Below are 20,563 nucleotides of genomic sequence, written 5' to 3' on the forward strand. Positions count from 1 at the left end.
TGAAGACTGAAGTAATGATGCTGATAATTCAGCTTTGCCAGAGGCACAAAAAGAAAGCAGCAATTTTTTTTTATTACAATATTACTATTTTTATTGTACTATTTAAAGTTTTTAATTCTTACCAATCCAAAACTTTTGAAGGGCTGTGTACTATATACATATAAATATGATTCATTTGAATAGCCTATATTAACATTGAAGAGTTAGAGAGGTTGGGAACAGTCAAGTCAGTTTATTTATGTAATACTTTTGACAGTTTCAAAAGAGCTTTACAGAAACTAGTGCCACTGCCAATCAAAAAGCCAGAAATAACTGTTGTATAAAAGCCTTTAGAATAGGCTGACAGTTTCACAAACCAATAAGGGATGAGTGTCAGTGGTTATAGAAAAAAGGATAAATAGTGGCAGCAGTGACAGTCTTACTGAGTCTGTTCAAGTTGCGTAGGCACATGTAGGAGTCTTGGACATGACCTAAATAAAACCCAGACCTCCAACTACAAGCTCTCAGCATTTGCCAGCATACAGTAAATGTGTTTTGCCAGTAGAAGAGAGGGGCCAGTGTGAGGGTGAGTGCAAGGACTCTGAGCTGTCAGATCCATAAATCCAAGCACCAAAACTTGTTTAAAATAAAAAGAATTAAAACAAGCATCCCATTGGAGAGTTAGGCCATTACGTACTCCCTAGTCTGTGGCTGAGGAGTAATAAATGATTGTGGAGTTTCCTTCCTCCAGTCCCAGAGCAGTCAGTTTTTCCAAGTCAAATAATATTTATTATCTAATGAAAACAAAATTAGAGATTGAACAGCAAGACTTCAGGAGAGGGAACAGCCAATGTTGCAAACAAAACATCATTTACCTAAAGGGGACAGGAAAACCTAACTTGATTTCAAAGTAAATACAAATAAACTAAGATCTGGTCTGACTCATTTTCTAATCTAAAAACAGAGGGAAATAGACACTTTTGAATATAAAAGGGCACCCTGCCTCCCTATACAGCTGTCCTTGTCATGACAACTCTGACGGTTTTAAAGAAAAACTAAATATTTGAGAATTGATAGTTTATCTCCCAAACTATGGCATACACATTTTGATTAGCCTATATAACTATGCAACCACAAAAACAACATATAATGCATATAACTTTTTATTTGTATTTCATTCTTAGCTTAAGAAGAAGCTGAAACACTAGTTTACACATTCATGAACATAAATCTTGAATATCCAAAATTAAGAAACTAGAGATCTCATAAATACCCAAAAGTCTGCACATATGAATCCCATCAAGTTTAGTCTGCTGGTTGAGTCCAGTATTCAGTTTAAAAAAATCTGTCAGTTTCATCTCCTCATGTCCACTTTTAAACCTCAGATGTTCATAACTCAACTGATCTTTTTTCTATCTCTATTATTGCTATACTTGCACACAACTGCACTGTAACTTATAGAGCCCCTGAAGGGACAACATGGTGATGGGAAAAAATATTTCAATGCTTCTGCTCTCTCGCAAGACTTTTGAGGAGAGATCCCCTGACATGATTGTAAAGCGCTTTGGGTGTACAGTAGTACATATGAAAGCGCTATATAAATGCCCGATTCTATTCTATTCTTTTGCGTTCCCCCGAGAAACCCGAGAAAAAAAATAGTTGAGTAAAAAAAAAAGAAAAGCATATATACATTTTGTGAGGGAACGCAAAACATTTGCGAGAGAATGCAAAAGCACTGCATATCAGTGAATATCCATCTCATTTTTTTTCTCCATCACCATGTCCCTTTAGGAGTATACTATAGGGTTGCACGATTTGAGGGGAAATGTGCTGTTTTTCTGATAAAAAAAAATATATATATATATATATTTTTAAGTTTAGTTTGCTGTGCTTGTTTGCACAAATTTTGGCCAATATTTTGTGATTATTTATCAGTAGGGTTATATAATAATAATAATAATAATAATAATTATTATTATTATTACTAAATACAAATATAAAACAATACAAATATATAACAACAAAATAAGAAAAATAAGAGTATTGAGGAAAAATAATATAATTATAAAATTGATTTTACATTACAAGTATAAAATTACGGTCTTAATTATTTTGACAGAAAAAAAAAAAAACGTTTGTCGCTAAACGCTTTTTAAGTATGGGAAAATGCACATGCAATGAGCTGCTCACGTGTAAAAACACATTTATTAAAATTAAGCTTTTTTTTTTTTTACAATGCAGTCTCTCTTTTGATTCTCCCCTTCACATGGGGAAGGTGGTATTTATCAGAATCCGGGGAAATATTCAAGCACTTTTTTTGAATGCCCACACAATCTGTCAGAATCTCCCTTTCAAAGAGGGGTTTTAACTCTAAACAAACAGCATTGTTAATAGGAAGATGTGGCTGCTGTCATATGAAAAGAACTGAATAGAGAATGATACAATAAGACAAAGCATTGCAGGCTCTTAACCGGCTGGATTGTGCACTCTAGACATTCTTGCACATCATAAAGACATTAATTGTGGCAATCATATGGTAAAATGATATCACTTGTGATGATATCTGTGTGTGCGAGTTTGAATAGGATAATTCTGTGAAAAGAGATGAACATTTATTTATAAAGACCTTAAATTACATAACAAAAGTTGAGTGAGCTGCAACTCAGAGCTGTTTTCCATCTGCTATGTAACAGTTATATAATCAAACAACAGATCAAATCAATACAGGGCTTTAAATGGCAACTAGAACATATGGAACGTTTCAGATAAAATCTGTGCATGAAGTATTCTAAATAGGAGTGGATGTGTCAGTTAAACATGATTGAATTAATTTGTGGCCATGATGTGTGTAATGTTATCTAACAAATGAAAAATGAATGAATGCTTGTCTTAGCTTGCTCTAAAAATGTCAGACTATAACTGCATCTCAGTTATGCTCAAGGGAAATAAATCACATAATTTGCCTCTTTCAGCAACTATAGCAAAGCTGTTCTTAAACTACACCTTCATTGAGCTTCCCTGAGAGGGTTCGGCTTTTTACAGTTTGCAGTTTTAACATGATCTACATATTTGCTGTGAGGTTTCAAAGACGTTCCTATCATTCTGCTATTTGGCTGCTAGTTGAAAATGTCCAGCCCCTAGTCTGATTTTATGATCTATCAATGTGATCGGCCACCGTGATTTTGCCAAGTAAGACATATTTTATTGATCCTGGAACAACATTCTTGTCCGGAACTTTATTCTTAAAGGTCCCATGACATGGATTATTTTATTATTTTATAATGTTTCCTGGGGTGCCCTTATAATTTTAGTATGTTTTTAAGATCAAAATTTGTAATAATTTAGAAATAAAAGGCATTTTTCCTAACCTGATTTTAGCCTCTGATTTGAACACTCTGTTTGAAGGGACGTGTCTGCTGTGAGACTTCAGTGTAAACGCCCACTGCTGTGATTGGCTGACATGCTTGCATATGAAATAGCTAGCATTACATGTGGAACTCTCTCAAATACTTTTACTATTACAGCTATTATACGTTTTTACTATTACAGCTATCGAGATTAACGAATCGTGAGAATTTTTTTAAGTATTTAGATCTATTCCCATCACATAAAAGGTTGCAGTGATGAGCATTGAGCAGATGACAGCCTGTTAATCGCATGAATGAAGATCTTATCATTGCAACGCAGTTTCTGCACTCTCACTAATGATTTCACCAATGCAAACATGAGGTAAGCTTCGTTGTGCAGCGTAACAGCGTTACTGATTTCATAACGAGTTTTGGCAAGTGTCCAGATAAACTCGCGCTGTGTGATTGACAGCTTGGGCGATTGGAAAGGGATTGTTCTTTGATCGCTTTCTGTATATATTTTAATCACAGTTTAAATAAGATTATTTTCATCCTACCAAGAGAAACGATGTGAAGTTGATATTTTAGTCACTGGCTTGATTTACTGATGCATAAACAGTATTGAACGATTTTGAGAGAAAGATTATCTGTCTGAACTTGAACAATTACACATCAGAAATTCACATAACCCACTGGTTCTTCAGAGGCTCGGATGAAGGAACTAAAAAAATACTTTTGTGTTCATTTGTACATCCAAACACTGAGCAACGGCCATGCTTTGCTCGTTTGCAAGCCATGATGTCTCTCGAGGAAAAAACAATATCACGCTCGTACAGCTCATTTTCTCATGGGCGGGCCAAATTCTCTTTGCAGGCAAGAAGAGAAAGGGGAGGTGACCTTTCCCCTTATGACGACATAAAGGGAAGATTCTAGATTCGCCCGTCTGAGCTTTCATTTTCTCAAAAATACCCAGGGTGTGATTTACACCTATCAAAATGTCTATCCACTGGGGGACCATGGCTAGGGGAACTCATATTAATGTTAAAAAAACCTCTTAAAGTGAAATTTTCATGTCATGGGACCTTTAACCATATCCCTACCCGTAAACCAAACCTTACCCATTGCTTATCCTTAAAATCAGAGGGAAATGATAGGTGAAAAACACTAATGTAGAAGCACCTAACCCTGGTTGTAAGCCTAAACTTGACATAAACTGTAAACTTGTTCCTCAAATATGATTGATTGATTGGAATGTTGTTCAAAGATCAACAAAGATATTGATCCAGGAACATGTTGTACTTGGTGAAATCACGTTCACAATGTGACTCGGTCCCTCATTTTATGATTGAACCACTGATTTCTTCCCGTAGACATCATTAGTCATTTTGCTGGAATATCACATTGTGGTAAAGTAGCCGTCATCATTAATACATTCACAGACTGTTCTGATCCCATATGTTGTGCAAATGACTGTATAAAGTTCACCATGTTCAAATACAGGAAATGTAGCTAAGCACTTGAAGGACTTTTATCTTCTGTCTGGGAGATATGTGGTCAGTGTCTCCCATCCATCATGGGAATCATTCACTGCTTATGAAGAAGCATGCACATTTTTGGCTTGGAAACTTTATTAGAGGAACACGATGTAGATGTATTGTAAACTGAAAGAATAAAATAGAGCACAGAAATACTGCACAAAGGGATTTCTGGTTATCATGAAAGTTACAGGGTAATAATATAATAAATTATCGATTTTGTTTATACTCAAGGATATGAGATTTTTGCGCTTGTATTCCATTATGTGCCACTCAGACACATTATTTACAGACCAACGGATCGTCTTAAATCACTAACAATATACTGAAATAGATGCAAACACAAAACATAAGGCTCTACATGTACATTTAAAACAATAGTCGTCTACATTAACAATTCGAGTACCGAGGATATAAAAGGATTATGGACATTTCATTATACCCAACTACACGCAAGTGCAGAATTACTACTCACAGGTCAGTTTATTAGACAAATTAAACTTGTGAGGTAACGCAGCGCTGTTTCACTTGGTCTAACATTACACTAGCACACTAAACTGCATTTGAATGTGTTGAAATTTATGTTATTCTATGTGTCAGTTTGTCTGTATGAGACTAGCAGTAAGCTAGATCAACATTAGAATAACATACAGGTCATATTCTAACATTTTATCATTGTTGAACTATATAACATTGATTAGTTTTATGTAAATGTGCTCACCTGTTTAATAAAGTACATGTAGGAGCGGTCGAAGTCTCGGACGTGGCGCTCACGGCATCTCGAAAACACCGCGCTGATATTGATTCTCGTTTTAGTTCTCCTTTTTTATCTAAAGTCTGCTTGCCATGGTCCATAATGTTTGAACGAAACAACAACAGCATGCAAATAGACATTAGGAACTACACAGTTGTCCACGTCTGTCGCCTTGGTTACTATCAGAGGGCTCTGGTTGCTATGGCAGTACCAGCGGAAACCAGGGAGAACGCGGATATGACGCAATTGACGGCGACAAAACGGAAATAAAGAAACGGTAGGTGTCTTCGAATTAAATTACATATTTATCCTGGTTTGAAAGTTGTTGGAAACAGTCGGGATAATGTAAGTACACAACTAAAAAAAATATATAACATAGATATAGTGATTTTTGCTATTTTTAAAGCAAAAAAAATTCCATATTGTACCTTTAAACAAACAAACAAAAAAAGGTCAAAATAGAAAGCATAGAATTAATTAATGCTGTTTCAGAGATGTCAGGGACAACCTTTTCGTTTTTTTTTTTTTTTTTTGCTTAGATCCTTAAAATCCTTGTGGTAATAATGGCTCTGCTGATTATAATACTAATAATAATTTGTTTTGTAATGAAAAAGTGATTAAGAAACATGATAAGATAACGTTTAATTTTGCATTAAGGAGCATTGTTTATCAAACAGCCCTCATTTTCTCTGCCTTCTTATTAGAATCCTGTTTCCAGAGCATGATTTTCACCAGTGAGGCTTCTGATGCACAAACAAGTGGCTTAAATCTTTATTGTGCAAGCTGCCTACAAAGGGCTCTGGCAGATGCACAAACACCATATGACACTGAGAAACTGGAAAACGTCTCGGGTTACGACTGTAACCCTTGTTCCCTGAGAAAGGGAACGAGAACTGCGTTGATAAGACACTTTGGGGAACGCCCTTAGCGTAGCGGCTCTGAAGTATGAATGAAACTAAGCCAATCTCGATTGGTGTTGCGTCATGACGTAACGTGTGACGGCATACACGGAAGCTACAAAGGGACGCCGGCACACAACAGAGTTAGCTTCTGCGATGAAGCAAGTCGCTCTCAGGCAGGGGAAGGCGTGGCGGAGGAACGCAGTTCTCGTTCCCTTTCTCAGGGAACAAGGGTTACAGTCGTAACCCGAGACGTTCCCTTTCGAGGGAACTCGAACTGCGTCGATAAGACACTTTGGGGAATGAGTACCCACTATGCCACAACGAACCCTGCCTGTCCCAGTGTGAAGCTACACACAGGCACACTTAGGACGAGAGCACTAGAGTGCCTGGCGTAGAAGGAATGTCCAGGCTATAGAATCTGATGAACAAGGGTTACAGTCGTAACCCGAGACGTTCCCTTTCGAGGGAACTCGAACTGCGTCGATAAGACACTTTGGGGAATGAGTACCCACTATGCCACAACGAACCCTGCCTGTCCCAGTGTGAAGCTACACACAGGCACACTTAGGACGAGAGCACTAGAGTGCCTGGCGTAGAAGGAATGTCCAGGCTATAGAATCTGATGAAAGTATGAGGGGTGGCCCATCCTGCTGCATCACACACTTCTTGGATCGGGGGCCCCTGAAATGAGGGCTCTAGAGGATCTAATCATTGCAATGCAGTTTCTGCACTCACTAATGATTTCACCAATGCAAACATGAGGTAAGTACAGTAAGAGCTTCGTTGTGCAGCGTAACAGCGTCATTGATTTCATAACGAGTTTTGGCAAGTGTCCAGATAAACTCGTGCTGTGTGATTGACAGCTTGGGCGATTGGAAAGGGATTGTTCTTTGATCGCTTTCTGTAAATATTTTAATCACAGTTTAAATAAGATTATTTTCATCCTACCAAGAGAAACGATGTGAAGTTGATATTTTAGTCACTGGCTTGATTTACTGATGCATAAACAGTATTGAACGATTTTGAGAGAAAGATTATCTGTCTGAACTTGAACAATTACACATCAGAAATTCACATAACCCACTGGTTCTTCAGAGGCTCGGATGAAGGAACTAAAAAAATACTTTTGTGTTCATTTGTACATCCAAACACTGAGCAACGGCCATGCTTTGCTCGTTTGCAAGCCATGATGTCTCTCGAGGAAAAAACAACATCGCACTCGCGCAGCTCATTTTCTCATGGGCGGGCCAAATTCTTTTTGCAGGCAAGAAGAGAAAGGGGAGGTGACCTTTCCCCTTATGACGACATAAAGGGAAGATTCTAGATTCGCCCGTCTGAGCTTTCATTTTCTCAAAAATAGAGGGTGGTGTGGCGCAATGGATAAGACACATGCCTTTGGTGTGAGAGACCCGGGTTCGAATCCACTGTGAGACACCAATGTGTCCCTGAGCAAGACACTTAACCCCTAGTTGCTCCAGAGGCGTGCGACCTCTGACATATATAGCAATTGTAAGTCACTTTGGATAAAAGCGTCAGCTAAATGAATAATTGTAAATGTAAATGTACCCAGGGTGTGATTTACACCTATGAAAATGTCTATCCACTGGGGGACCATGGCTAGGGGAACTCATATTAATGTTAAAAAACCTCTTAAAGTGAATTTTTCATGTCATGGGACCTTTAACCATATCCCTACCCCTAAACCAAACCTTACCCATTGCTTATCCTTAAAATCAGAGGGAAATGATAGGTGAAAAACACTCATGTAGAAGCACCTAACCCTGGTTGTAAGCCTAAACTTGACATAAACTGTAAACTTGTCCCTCAAATATGATTGGTTGATTGGAATGTTGTTCAAGGATCAACAAAGATATTGATCCAGGAACATGTTGTACTTGGTGAAATCACGTTCACAATGTGACTCGGTCCCTCATTCAATGTAAGTCTGTAGGATTTTTTTTCACCTGTTTTACATCCATCAGGAGAAAATAGTAAGTCTGATCACTTTGAAAAATAATGGCTTACCTCTCCTCAACATGCCACACAATGTGAGGTATCATTCACAAACAATGCAGAAAAGTGAAAGGCTACTGGTTTAACATGGAGATGGAAAATGTTTCTAATGTAATTCCTTTTATGATTAAACCACTGATTTCTTCCCGTAGACATCATTAGTCATTTTGCTGGAATATCACATTGTGGTAAAGTAGCCGTCATCATTAATACATTCACAGACTGTTCTGATCCCATATGTTGTGCAAATGACTGTATAAAGTTCACCATGTTCAAATACAGGAAATGTAGCTAAGCACTTGAAGGACTTTTATCTTCTGTCTGGGAGATACATATGTGGTCAGTGTCTCCCATCCATCATGGGAATCATTCACTGCTTATGAGGAAGCATGAATTTTAGGCTGGGAAACTTTATTAGAGGAACACGATGTAGATGTATTGTAAACTGAAAGAACAAAATAGAGCACAGAAATACTGCACAAAGGGATTTCTGGTTATCATGAAAGTTACAGGGTAATAATATAATAAATTATCGATTTTATGGTTTATACTCAAGGATATGAGATTTTTGCGCTTGTATTCCATTATGTGCCACTCAGACACATTATTTACAGACCAACGGATCGTCTTAAATCACTAACAATATACTGAAATAGATGCAAACATAAAAACATAAGGATCTACATGTACATTTAAAACAATAGTCGTCTACATTAACAATTGCAACAAATGAAAATGATGTCATTATTTCGTTCTAAACCTGCATGACTTTCTTCTCTGTGTCACTCGTGTCACGTAATAAAAGTCAAAAGGGACTGGGACTGTCAAGCTGAAGCTCCACAATGTAATATTAATACTGTACTTGCTAACATAGATGTATGCATGAAAATGTATTGTACTACTCCTTTTTCCCAAAAGCTAAGAAATACCTCGTAAATGCTTTCAACTAACGGATGTTGAAATCTCTCTTAAACAAACAAACAAAAAAGGTCAAAATAGAAAGCACAGAATTAATTAATGCTGGTTCAGAGATGTCAGGGACAACATTTTCCTTTTTTTTTTTTTTTTTTTGCTTAGATCCTTAAAATCCTTGTGGCTCTGCTGATTATAATACTAATAATAATTTGTTTTGTATTGAAAGTGATGAAGAAACATGATAAGATAACGTTTAATTTTGCATTAAGGAGCATCGTTAATCAAACAGCCCTCATTTTCTCTGCCTGCTTATTAGAATCCTGTTTCCAGAGCATGATTTTCACCAGTGAGGCTTCTGATGCACAAACACGTGGCTTAAATCTTTATTGTGCAAGCTGCCTACAAAGGGCTCTGGCAGATGCACAAACACCATATGACACTGAGAAACTGGAAAACTACACCTACACACCAGTCAATTGTTTTTCAGAAACAATACTGGAGATTCAGGATGCAAGACTGGCACTGAAAACCAAGAGTACACAATGTAAAATAGTAAGCAAATATGGCGTGACATCACTGTATTGGACATTATATAGCTCTACTTAGAACTGCATTAAGGAAAATATCTCAAATCTCTTTAAATTAGTTTTAAATGCTAAAGTTATAGTTTGTATCTTTCTAAAACTAGTGAATGTGAGATTTTAAAAAAAAGGGCATATTTTGAGATAAAAATCACTATTACGAGAAATAAAGTTGAAATTGTGACCAAGTTGTATTATGAGAAAGTCAATTATGAGAAATAAAGCATTTGTGAGATATAAAGTCACATAGGGATTAATGTCACATTGCGAGATATCAAAAAAATAAATAAATTGTGATATGAAGTCGTGGAAACAGGCTTCCATAAGACTGTACTGATACGTCTAAAATGAAATACAGTATTGATATAGTGATTTTAACAGACATGTGGTTGTCAGTTTCACACATAACTGTCAAAGTTTTAATGGTGATAAGGAGTGATTATCTATAGTTGTAAAGCACTGCAAAAAAAGGACAGAACAATATGACAAATTACTAAAAAGCGAAAATCAGTCTGCTTTTCAGAAACTCATGGAAACACTGTTATACACCGTGACACTTGACATTTCTCATGCATTAGACAAAACAAATTATGCAACCCTGACGCTAAACTGTTTAAATTGCTGTAATTGGACCATTTAAGCAGACAAGATTTGTAGTTGAGCTAATAGTGGAATGCAGGGCCCTTCTATTGCGCACTGGTGAGGCGACTGACACCGATCTTTCAGGATATAGTTTGACAAGCTACAATGAAATGTATGTGAGCACAGAAGTTCATAAGACAGCATCTGGTCCAGTTCACACACACACACACACACACACACACACACACACACACACACACACACACACCCACACCCATGAGTCCTCATGAATCAGTGTGCATTCAGGTTGAAGTCCCCACTGGGATAGAAAAAACAAGCACACACACACATACACACAAAAAGGCGTGAATAAAGAACCCTAAACTGTAACACAAAGAACAATTTAAACATATAAAGGCTTTTAAGGAATATGAAAATGAAATGTACATTTCAAGGGGGGAACAACTATACAAAGCGAAAAACCAGTAATGAAGGAGCAACACATCTGACTCATCATCCTTCTACTCATAAACCGCAGAACACCACACAACTGCATCCTTTTCCCAGCATGATCACCACTGACCCCCTGTGGGCATGTCTGCTACAAGCAAGCACCCAGCACTTTCACCTTCTATTGCTAGACTTATCATTGTCATCTTGGTTAAAGGGTTATTTCACCCAAAAATGAAAATTCTGTCATTAATTACTCAGCCTCATGTCGTTCCAAACGTTGGTAGGCTGTCAATAGAGGGCCAGAAATCTCTCAGATTTCATTAAAAAGATCGTTATTTGTGTGCCGAAGATGAACGAAAGTCTTGCGGGTTTGGAACGACATGAGTAATTAATGACAGAATTTTCATTTTTGGGTGAACTATCCATTTAATGGGGAGTTAACATGGCTATACATACAGGAAAGGCAATAGAAGAGAAGTTTTCAAGGAAAATATTCTGCAAATTTTGTATTGGCTGTGCTCCAGGGTTCCTGTGACCCTGCATAGTAATGTGGGAAATGGGTTAGAAAAAAAAGTGAATTAGTAATTTGATATTTCTGTATATTGCTCAAGTATCGCAAAATGCATTGTAATTTAGATTTCCACCTAGTTACACTGGTTACACTCTCCACTATATCCATCCTTTACCTGTTCAGCTCAGTGAGCTCTGAATCCCTTAGCATAAAAATAAAAGATGACTCATCCTCACCTCTTTGTGCTGGTGTTAAAAATAGCAAGTCAACATGGCGAAGTTGAACTGGACTTTTGAGAAGCCTTTATATAAGCTGAAAGACTGAAATAGATTTCAAAATATATGGAAAGAATGAATTCAGTGAATTCAGAAAAAACGCCACCAGAATGACCCTCAAAACTGAGGTTGAATTATTATTATTTAGATGTTATTTGCTATCAAATGCCACAAAACAGCTTTAGTGGTTTACACACACTCTTCCTCCTCTCCCTCTGCACAATTGTTCAGCCTGATAAAGCATTTGCTGCAGCCAGATTGAAACATTAAATCTTATTAGTATTCTCATGATGACGTGTGGCTGGTGGCTAAGCGAGAGCGGAGAAGGAGAACGTGTGGATGACTTCACAAGCAATGTAAAATAATGAGACAATCAAAACAAATCACTTCTCCTTCTTTGAAATCAAAGTTCATATAATAAGAATATTAGAATCCTGAAAACAAAAACATATATATCATCTCTTCAGGCTGGGAATCACCCTCGACTGCTTTTCATTTTGTGTGTATTATTTCATTTTGTTTTGTATTTCATTTCATTTTCTCCAATGCCTAAAAACATAATAGAGAATGTTGGTGAAAAAGTGTGGAAAACCAAAAAGGTTACAGTAAAAACTTCTAAATGAAAAGCATGTTATAGTCACTCAGAAGATTTGTGCAACTGCAGAATGAAGGTCAATGAGAGACTGAGTCTACTTCAGCATCATGTCTTCATGTTGGGTCCGGCCGGAGGACTTTGTACACATCACAGACAATATCATCTTGGCAGGCAAAGGGGAAAACCTAAAGCCAGATCCAGCCTTGACAACATTCTCCACACCTGCTCTTCCTCGTCCTCATCCTCCTTGTTCACCACCTCTTTTACACACACTCTTCCTTCTCTCCCTCTTATATTGTTAGCATCCATTATTGGTATCAACATTCAGTGCAACATTTTGAGTACATTTTGGCACTCTGAACTGACTTGTATTATGTGCAGTTGGTTTTATCACATCATTAGAAATATGTGTGAACAATTTTGAGTCGCTGTATGACAACTGTGTTGTAGCTGTGTTTAACTTTTTCCTGCCTGTGTTTAGCATTTTGAAACATAAATGCATCACAGTGCAAAATGTGTTTTAGGGAGTCAAAATGTGTTTAGAGTTTTGAAAAAAGAGTGCATGAGATTTGCAAACAGTGTTTTAACATACCTGAACTTGTTTAATGTTTTACAGAAAGAGTGATTTATTCGACAAATTGGTTTAGGCTATTGAGAATTTGGTTCAGAGAATGGGGTTTAGTGTTTTAGCAATTCAGAAAAACTGTAATACATGGGTTACCTTTCCAACAAGAGTGGCAGTTTTTGTTTTATTTCTTTTTTACCTTCTGCCCTCCTCTTTTTCAGGCTAATTAGTTCAATAGTTCAACAGGCCAATAGTTCTTTGCATGATGCAAGCACAAATTTTTCCATACAAAGAATTTCAGGCCTTATTTGGTTTTTTGGACCTCAGGGACAAAAAGTGTAATGTATTTCATAGTGCAAACAATATGTAAATGTTTTAAGCTCTGCATAACTCTAGCATAAATAACTTTATCTGGATTTAAAACACATCAGCTTGCCAAAGCATACAATTTATAGGATTTTGATGCAGTATATATATATATTTTTTTTTAAATGCCCACATCTGGTGCCAAACTGCTTCACATGCATAAACATTATCAAATAAGCTTATGCACAATAAAAACATTATATGCAACAAAGAATGGAGTGTAAAGAATGGTGGTATCATCTGTCTGAGGTGGGCACTATTGTCAGTTGAAAATAATACTAGAATTTACATTCCCCTGAAATACTGGAATACTGTAAATGAAGCACTTTTGATCATCGATCACATTGAAAACACGTAAGCAGCTTTGGGGTAACACTGATCTGCAATACAAACTGCTAAGCAACAATGTCCAATTTGTATTATGATAGATTTTCTTTCATACAGTCTTTTATTTTTCCTTATGCATGTCAGCAAATAAACAGAAAACATAGGATTATTCAGGACAATTCAGCTCTTAAAGACCATTATGCCGATGCAGATAACGTTGTTCAACACTAACACAAGATTTATCAACACTGGCTGGAAATCATTTACCAATCAAGAACACTAGCTCAACACATAGGAATAATGTCTGTTGCTGACTCCATGAAGATGAGATATTTCTGCTTGCATAAATCTGTGAATACTCTCGCTAGATGTTGCATAATAGTTTAACATTCAGTAAGAGCTTTACAGACTAATGAGAATGCTGTAAAAATAATAATAAAAAAAAAAACCTCACTTGTCCCTATAGTCTGCTGAATAGATAGTGTGCAGTCAAACAGTTAAAATAACATCCATGAGCAGATGGGACACTGCAAAAAAGTATTCATTGCTTAACAACCATTATTTCTAAAGATAAATAGATTAAACTCAAAAAATGTACATTTCAAGCTCTAATAGGCTATCTTACTGCAACACAAAAATATAAATTAAGAGGTTAACATAAGTATACGCATAAAGTGAATGAAAAAACGTACCCTAAGTCACATGAACGAGCATTACAACAATATTAAAATTAAGTTCGTTTGTCAGTAGCCTATAGGCTATATAATGTCAGTATATATAATGATGCGTTTAAAAGTTAATGGCTAAACATATCTTTACAAAAGTTCACAATGCTGCTGCATATGCAATATAATGTAGACAACATTGAATAAATACATTTTCGTCAGGTTAGATACTGATAATTAATCACTCAAACCCCTTTATCCAAACCTCTCTACATAACCGCCGGACTCGCGTGTCCTCCATGTCTGTAGTTTTTTAAACACTTTTCACCCGTGTTTGTAGTTCTAACCGAATCCTCGTCCAACGCCCGATGAGTTGTGGGCAATATTAGCCGTTAGAGTGCGCATCGATCTGCACTTCGGATTCTGACCGGAAATAGTAGACCATCCGGGTATCTTTGGAACACTCATTTCAACATACTACAATTTGGGACGTACTAATCATAGACAGTAGCCTATATAAACTGGACACAGCGACCCCATTGGATTCAACGAAGACAAGTGAAGTCAAATAGAAGCTCTTACTTCCTGGGGGTCGAGCGTACTGCGCAGACTCAAACTGAGCTTGACGACGTAGATGTGACGTGAGCAACCCGTCTGTAGCTGTGTAGAGAGAAATCTAAATCATTCCCTTCCGAAACTTGCAGAGACGAAGAGTGTGATGAATGGGAGTCAATGAATGGGAGTCAATGGGATGCTAACAGCAGGTGGGGGTCCGCTAGCCAATGGCGGCTCCCGGGGGTACCTTCAAAATAATAGAAAACCCTGCCCCCCTGGTACTAATTCTGTTTTTGAATACTATTTAGGACGGAGAGTATGCGAATTGGGACGCACCACTTCTTCTTCTTCTTCTTCTTCTTCTTCTTCTTCTTCTTCTTCTTCTTCTTCTTAGTTTTATGGCGGATTGCATCCATGACTTATCAGGTGCATACCGTCACCTAATGTATCGGAGTATGCAATATGGGTAATGATTCAATGATCTATTTTACTCATAAAAAAATAATAAAAAAAACTCGTTCTTCACGATCGTCGCTCCTCCTTCTATGCTTCCGCTCCTCCATGAGAGATACGGACCGGTGCGTCGCGCTGTGTCGCTCATCAGCAATCACGCCACCGGCCTCGCGCCATTCTCCCACAATCCTCGACCTCGTCAGAGCCCGTCTACGGAGAGCCTGCCCACTCCCTATTAAGCTCTATTGTACCGAATTTTGGTTGTAGTACCACCAGAGTTCCACTAAATTTGTCTCTTTCACCCGATTGCCGTTGAGAAATCTCAGATGTGATTGTAGATTTTGCAAGTTCAACATGGGTTTTAGGTCGAAAGTTGAATGAACGAGTACTTATGTCGTTTTGATTTCTTACAGGTTGAGTTGTTGTTGCCCATAACACGCTAGCATTCTGCTAATGACGTCAGCATTCTGACGTCATTGACATTTTGAAAGACTTTTTTAAAGCAAATAAGTGACTCTAAAAAATCTAACACCCAGCAATGTGTAATTTCTTTGCATCTCCTTTCGAATACAACATTCAAATTACTAGACAAAAAATTATATCCTGAGAAAAGTATACCGCCATTGACCTCCATTCATTCTGCACTCGTCCTGTGAGCGCCCTCATATGGAATCAGAGTGGAACTGCAACCAGTTCAGAAGCCGGAAGTGTAGTGAGAGTGAAACTTCTCGCCATATTAGACATTCTCTGACCTCGTCCTGCTCGCCACATAAGTAAACCTGACATAAAATTTGACATATTTGTGAGTCGCATGATATGCTATCCAGCCAAAGCAAGAAGCGCAGCCATTTTTAAGTGCGACGTGAAGACGGCGAAAACTGTCAGTTATCTTTAATATAAATCACGTTTATTGCTTTCGCAGGCTAACATGTTAGTAACACGTTTTGTTTGTAATCAATGGGGATTTCTTAACGTATATTTTGATTTGCTAAGAATGCTTCAACAATCAGAAACATTATGAATACTTTGCAACTAGCCCTATACATCGAGTTTGCTCATGTAAGTGTATGCACATGAATCAAGAAATGGGTTTGCACTATTTTTTATAAATGTGCGTGCTTCCATCGAACGTATGGTTGAGTGCTTGTATGCATCGTGGTCAGTCAGAGTATTTATGGTTCATTCCATAAGTAGACCATCCATCGTGTTTGCATACAGATTGCATATAGGTAAAAGTATTGAGTTTGCACTAATGCATGCAAGTACATGCATTGAGTTGAGTTTTCACTCCTCTCTTAAAATAATATAACAAAAATGCTATCCGAATCAGTTTTTTTATGTTGTTTAATACTGTTTTTTTGTTTTAATCTCCATCCATATTTCCAGTGCGAACAGTTATGGTGCAACAATATGATGAATCCTGTTAGAACAGTTTTTGGAGGTAATTTTTATGTCGGTTCAACTCAGTTATCTTTTTTAATGTAAATAAGCTTAAATGTTAATAGTTAATTCTATTACTTGGTAGATTCTATTTTTGTTAGGGATATTCATACTATTGGGAGTTAGGAATACTCCCAATAATGAATTGCAGCTTATGAATCATACTTTGTTCATATTGTTTTGTAATGCACAAAGGGTGAAAAGTTAAAATACTGCCCAGATGGCAAACTGGAAGGGACTTTCCTTAATAAGATGAAATAGGCTAATTATATTTAGCCTAATCAAAAAGCCATTTGAAACCAATCCTTCTTCTGTTAACTCTGATAGGAGATGGATGCAACTCATTACTGTATTTTCTGAAAGCCATAACCTGCTAATAAAATGCAATTAATGGCATCTATAATTTCACTTAGCCATATGATAAACAAGACAGCAAGATATAGAGAGTCTTTTGTTAAACACAGCTATTCTATTGATCTCTTATAATAATAAAAAGGACTAACAAGAGGTTTAGTAAACATAGCCATGTGCACATCAACATTTCCATATGTATATTATTTAGGATATTCTAAGGCTCTGACCTGCCATGTTGAACTATAGCTCAGCTCTGTTCCCCTCAAAATCTTCCTAGTACATACAGTACAGCATGCCATTTCCCATGACCAAATGTCCCTGAATGGTCTCAAAATCAACCTTAGCAGCATAATTCAGCATGACCAATGAAAACAGACTGGCAGTGCTGGAAATAATATGACTCTGAATTATTATGACACATTATTATGCAAGTTAAACAAGTTTCTGATGGATTTATAAAATGATGTTCCTTTCAAATATGTTGGTCAATGAACTTTAAAGGGCAAGTAAGAATTAATCAGATTCAGACATCATGTTGGCGTCATCTGTTTGCTGAAATCAGAAGGAAACGCAATTTCCTCATTTCCTTCCATACAGGATTTCTCTAATGTGGTTCTGCCACTTTCCATTGTGTAGCTAAACAACAGGATAATGTGGTTGAAGGCCCGTTCACATCAAGGATGATAACTATAAGGAAAAACATAGTTCTAAATTTCGTTCGCAAATTAAAGAATAGCAGAGATAACACCACAGCTATAACGATAACGCCACAAAGAAACGATATTGTTGGAATCACTTTCAGAATGATTTTATCCAGCTGATGAATGATAAAAACATTGACAGCCAATCAGAATCCATTCTGCTATAATGACCTCAAGCATTTTAAGTGACAGACAAGCACAAGCTTCGAATAAACAGAAGAACAATGTCGTTCGCTGGTGTGGAAGCTAATATAATATAATATATATATACACACATTTTAATGTATCTTAAAATGACATTTGGCAAAGCGGAATTTTCAGCAGCCATTACAGTCTTCAGTATATATAGGCTATGTGTGTGTATATATATATAATCGTTTACAAAATGTGAAGACATTTCAGGCCTGAGAGGTTGTTCACATAGTCATTTGAAACTCTTTTACTATTAAAAGCTTCAGGGTAACCCACGCTGAAAGTGTTTCAGGGCTGTTTAATAATGTGCCCAAGGGGAGCTATATGGAAGTCAGAAGAATGGAAAAGGAAGTAACCGACAGAAGTAACTGTCTCTAATATAGCTTGTAGAAAGCAAAAACTATTTCGGAATGCTTCTAAGCTCAACTCGGCTATTTAGAGGACCGCAGAGGTCAAGGTCAAGGTCAAGGTCAAGGCAGCATTTATTGTCTCCCTTAGGAGAAATTTGTTTTAGATTAGGGAAACTGCTGCCACATCAAGACATAACACATATAAGATACAACATATAAAATGTTGTTCTGAGAAGCTTTGTGCTCTATTGATGTGTGCCAGCCAGGCCTTTAAATAAGCCTGTGATGTCCAATAATCACACACTATCTAGTTTGAGAGGACCCACTCGCATTCTTCACTCCATGAAACATTGTTATATAAACTGTAAGTGTCATGTGGTTGAACCAGTTTACCCCCTCATGTCAATCTAAACCTGTATGACTTACTTTCTTCTGTGGAACACAAAAAAAAGACATTTTGAACAACGTTGAGGTTGAAAAGAACACTGAACCCAATTGAACATCATTGTAGTCATTGTATTAATTTTAAAAATCAACACAAAACCATGACTGTCCCAAGTGGCATGCATGTTCTGGTTGTCATTTCTGCAGTGTCAAATTCCACTTATTTTATAAATCATGTATAACCTTGAACTGACAGAATGTTAAAAATGCTATTAAGTAGAATTTACATTTAAAGTCACCATGAAACCAAAATTGACAATTCTGCAATATTTATTATGAATGATTTCTCCGTGCACATCATTATTTTAAAAACAATTCATGTGTCCTTGTCATTTTAACTAAAATAATCTGTTCTCTGGTGACGTGTTTACTGGCGTGAAGGCGGGACAACCTGTCACTCTAATGAGATCGACCAATAGTAAATCCCAACCATCCTCTCTATTCCAGATGGATAAATTCAAATCCCGCTCAACATTTTTTCCTCATTTGAAAAGCGTTTCACTCGGATATGTCACAATAGAAAAGAAAAAACTATTGCAACTTCCATTTTATGCCAACATTAAAACATGGTATCTTGTCCTACCCTGCAGTGGTAGGCCACTCATTCTCTCACTTAAAGTGAGTGAAATCTGATTCTGAATTTGTTCTTTCCAGACAGCATTCATCTGTTCACAATCTGTTCCAATCTACTCTTGACTAGGAAACTTCAAACCAGCATAAACCAATCTAGACCAGAAATGCATGCTGGTATAAGCTGTTTAAGTGCAATAAGAACTCTTGTGGGTTCACATCAGTCATTTAGCGAGGATAAATCTCTGACCCGGTTTACCACTACACTGTCTGCTGCGAGATGCGTGAGCTGCTTACGGCTGCGGCATCAGACTGGCCTGAGAACATCAGACAGGCAGGCAAGAGGAGGAATAACAATTACCCTATGCAGTGAGGACACTTCAGTCAGAAAAAAGGTTGAATGGGGAAAAAGTCTAACTTGAAAGGAGCCACACTTCATATACACAAGTGACTTGGACAGTTGCAAATGTGGTAAATCATAATGGCTCAAGGTACTCCAAAATCCAGTAAACTGAGTTTTTTTATTACATATATAGATAGATAAAAATAGTTGCTATTGGTCGATCTCATGTGAGTGACAGTTTGCCCCGCCCTCACACCAGTAAAGACATCATCAGAGAAGAGATGTTGCTTATAAGACAGACAAGTTATTTTGATTACGAGGGCCCGTGGATTTATTTTTAAATAATGATGAGCATGAATATTGAATAAATCATTTATAATAAATATTGCAATATTCCATAAAAAGAAAAAGAATAGTCAATCTTGATTTCATGGTGTTTTTATTCCGATCATTTTACATGCTTTTGTTTTCAAATGTACCATAAATTTGACATCTGATTTGTGGAACATACATAGGGCATACTTATTTAAAATAAGATGAAACAAAAATATACAAAATATATACAATATACAAAGTCTTGGATGCTAGCGCACAAAAAGGTCATAGACTCACAGTCTGGTTCTAATCTAGAGCTCTAACTGCAACCACTGTGGTTAAAGATAGTACGTGACAAGGATCTTTTTGTGCATTTCTGAGCACTTAAAATTTCCCACAACTCTAATGGAAGAATATAAGAATATAAACAACACTTACAAATGTTTATAAAAGCAAAACTCAAACCAGCAAGCAGCATGAA

The sequence above is a fragment of the Rutilus rutilus genome (assembly GCF_951802725.1).
Source record: "Rutilus rutilus genome assembly, chromosome: 10".
NCBI lineage: Eukaryota > Metazoa > Chordata > Actinopteri > Cypriniformes > Leuciscidae > Rutilus > Rutilus rutilus.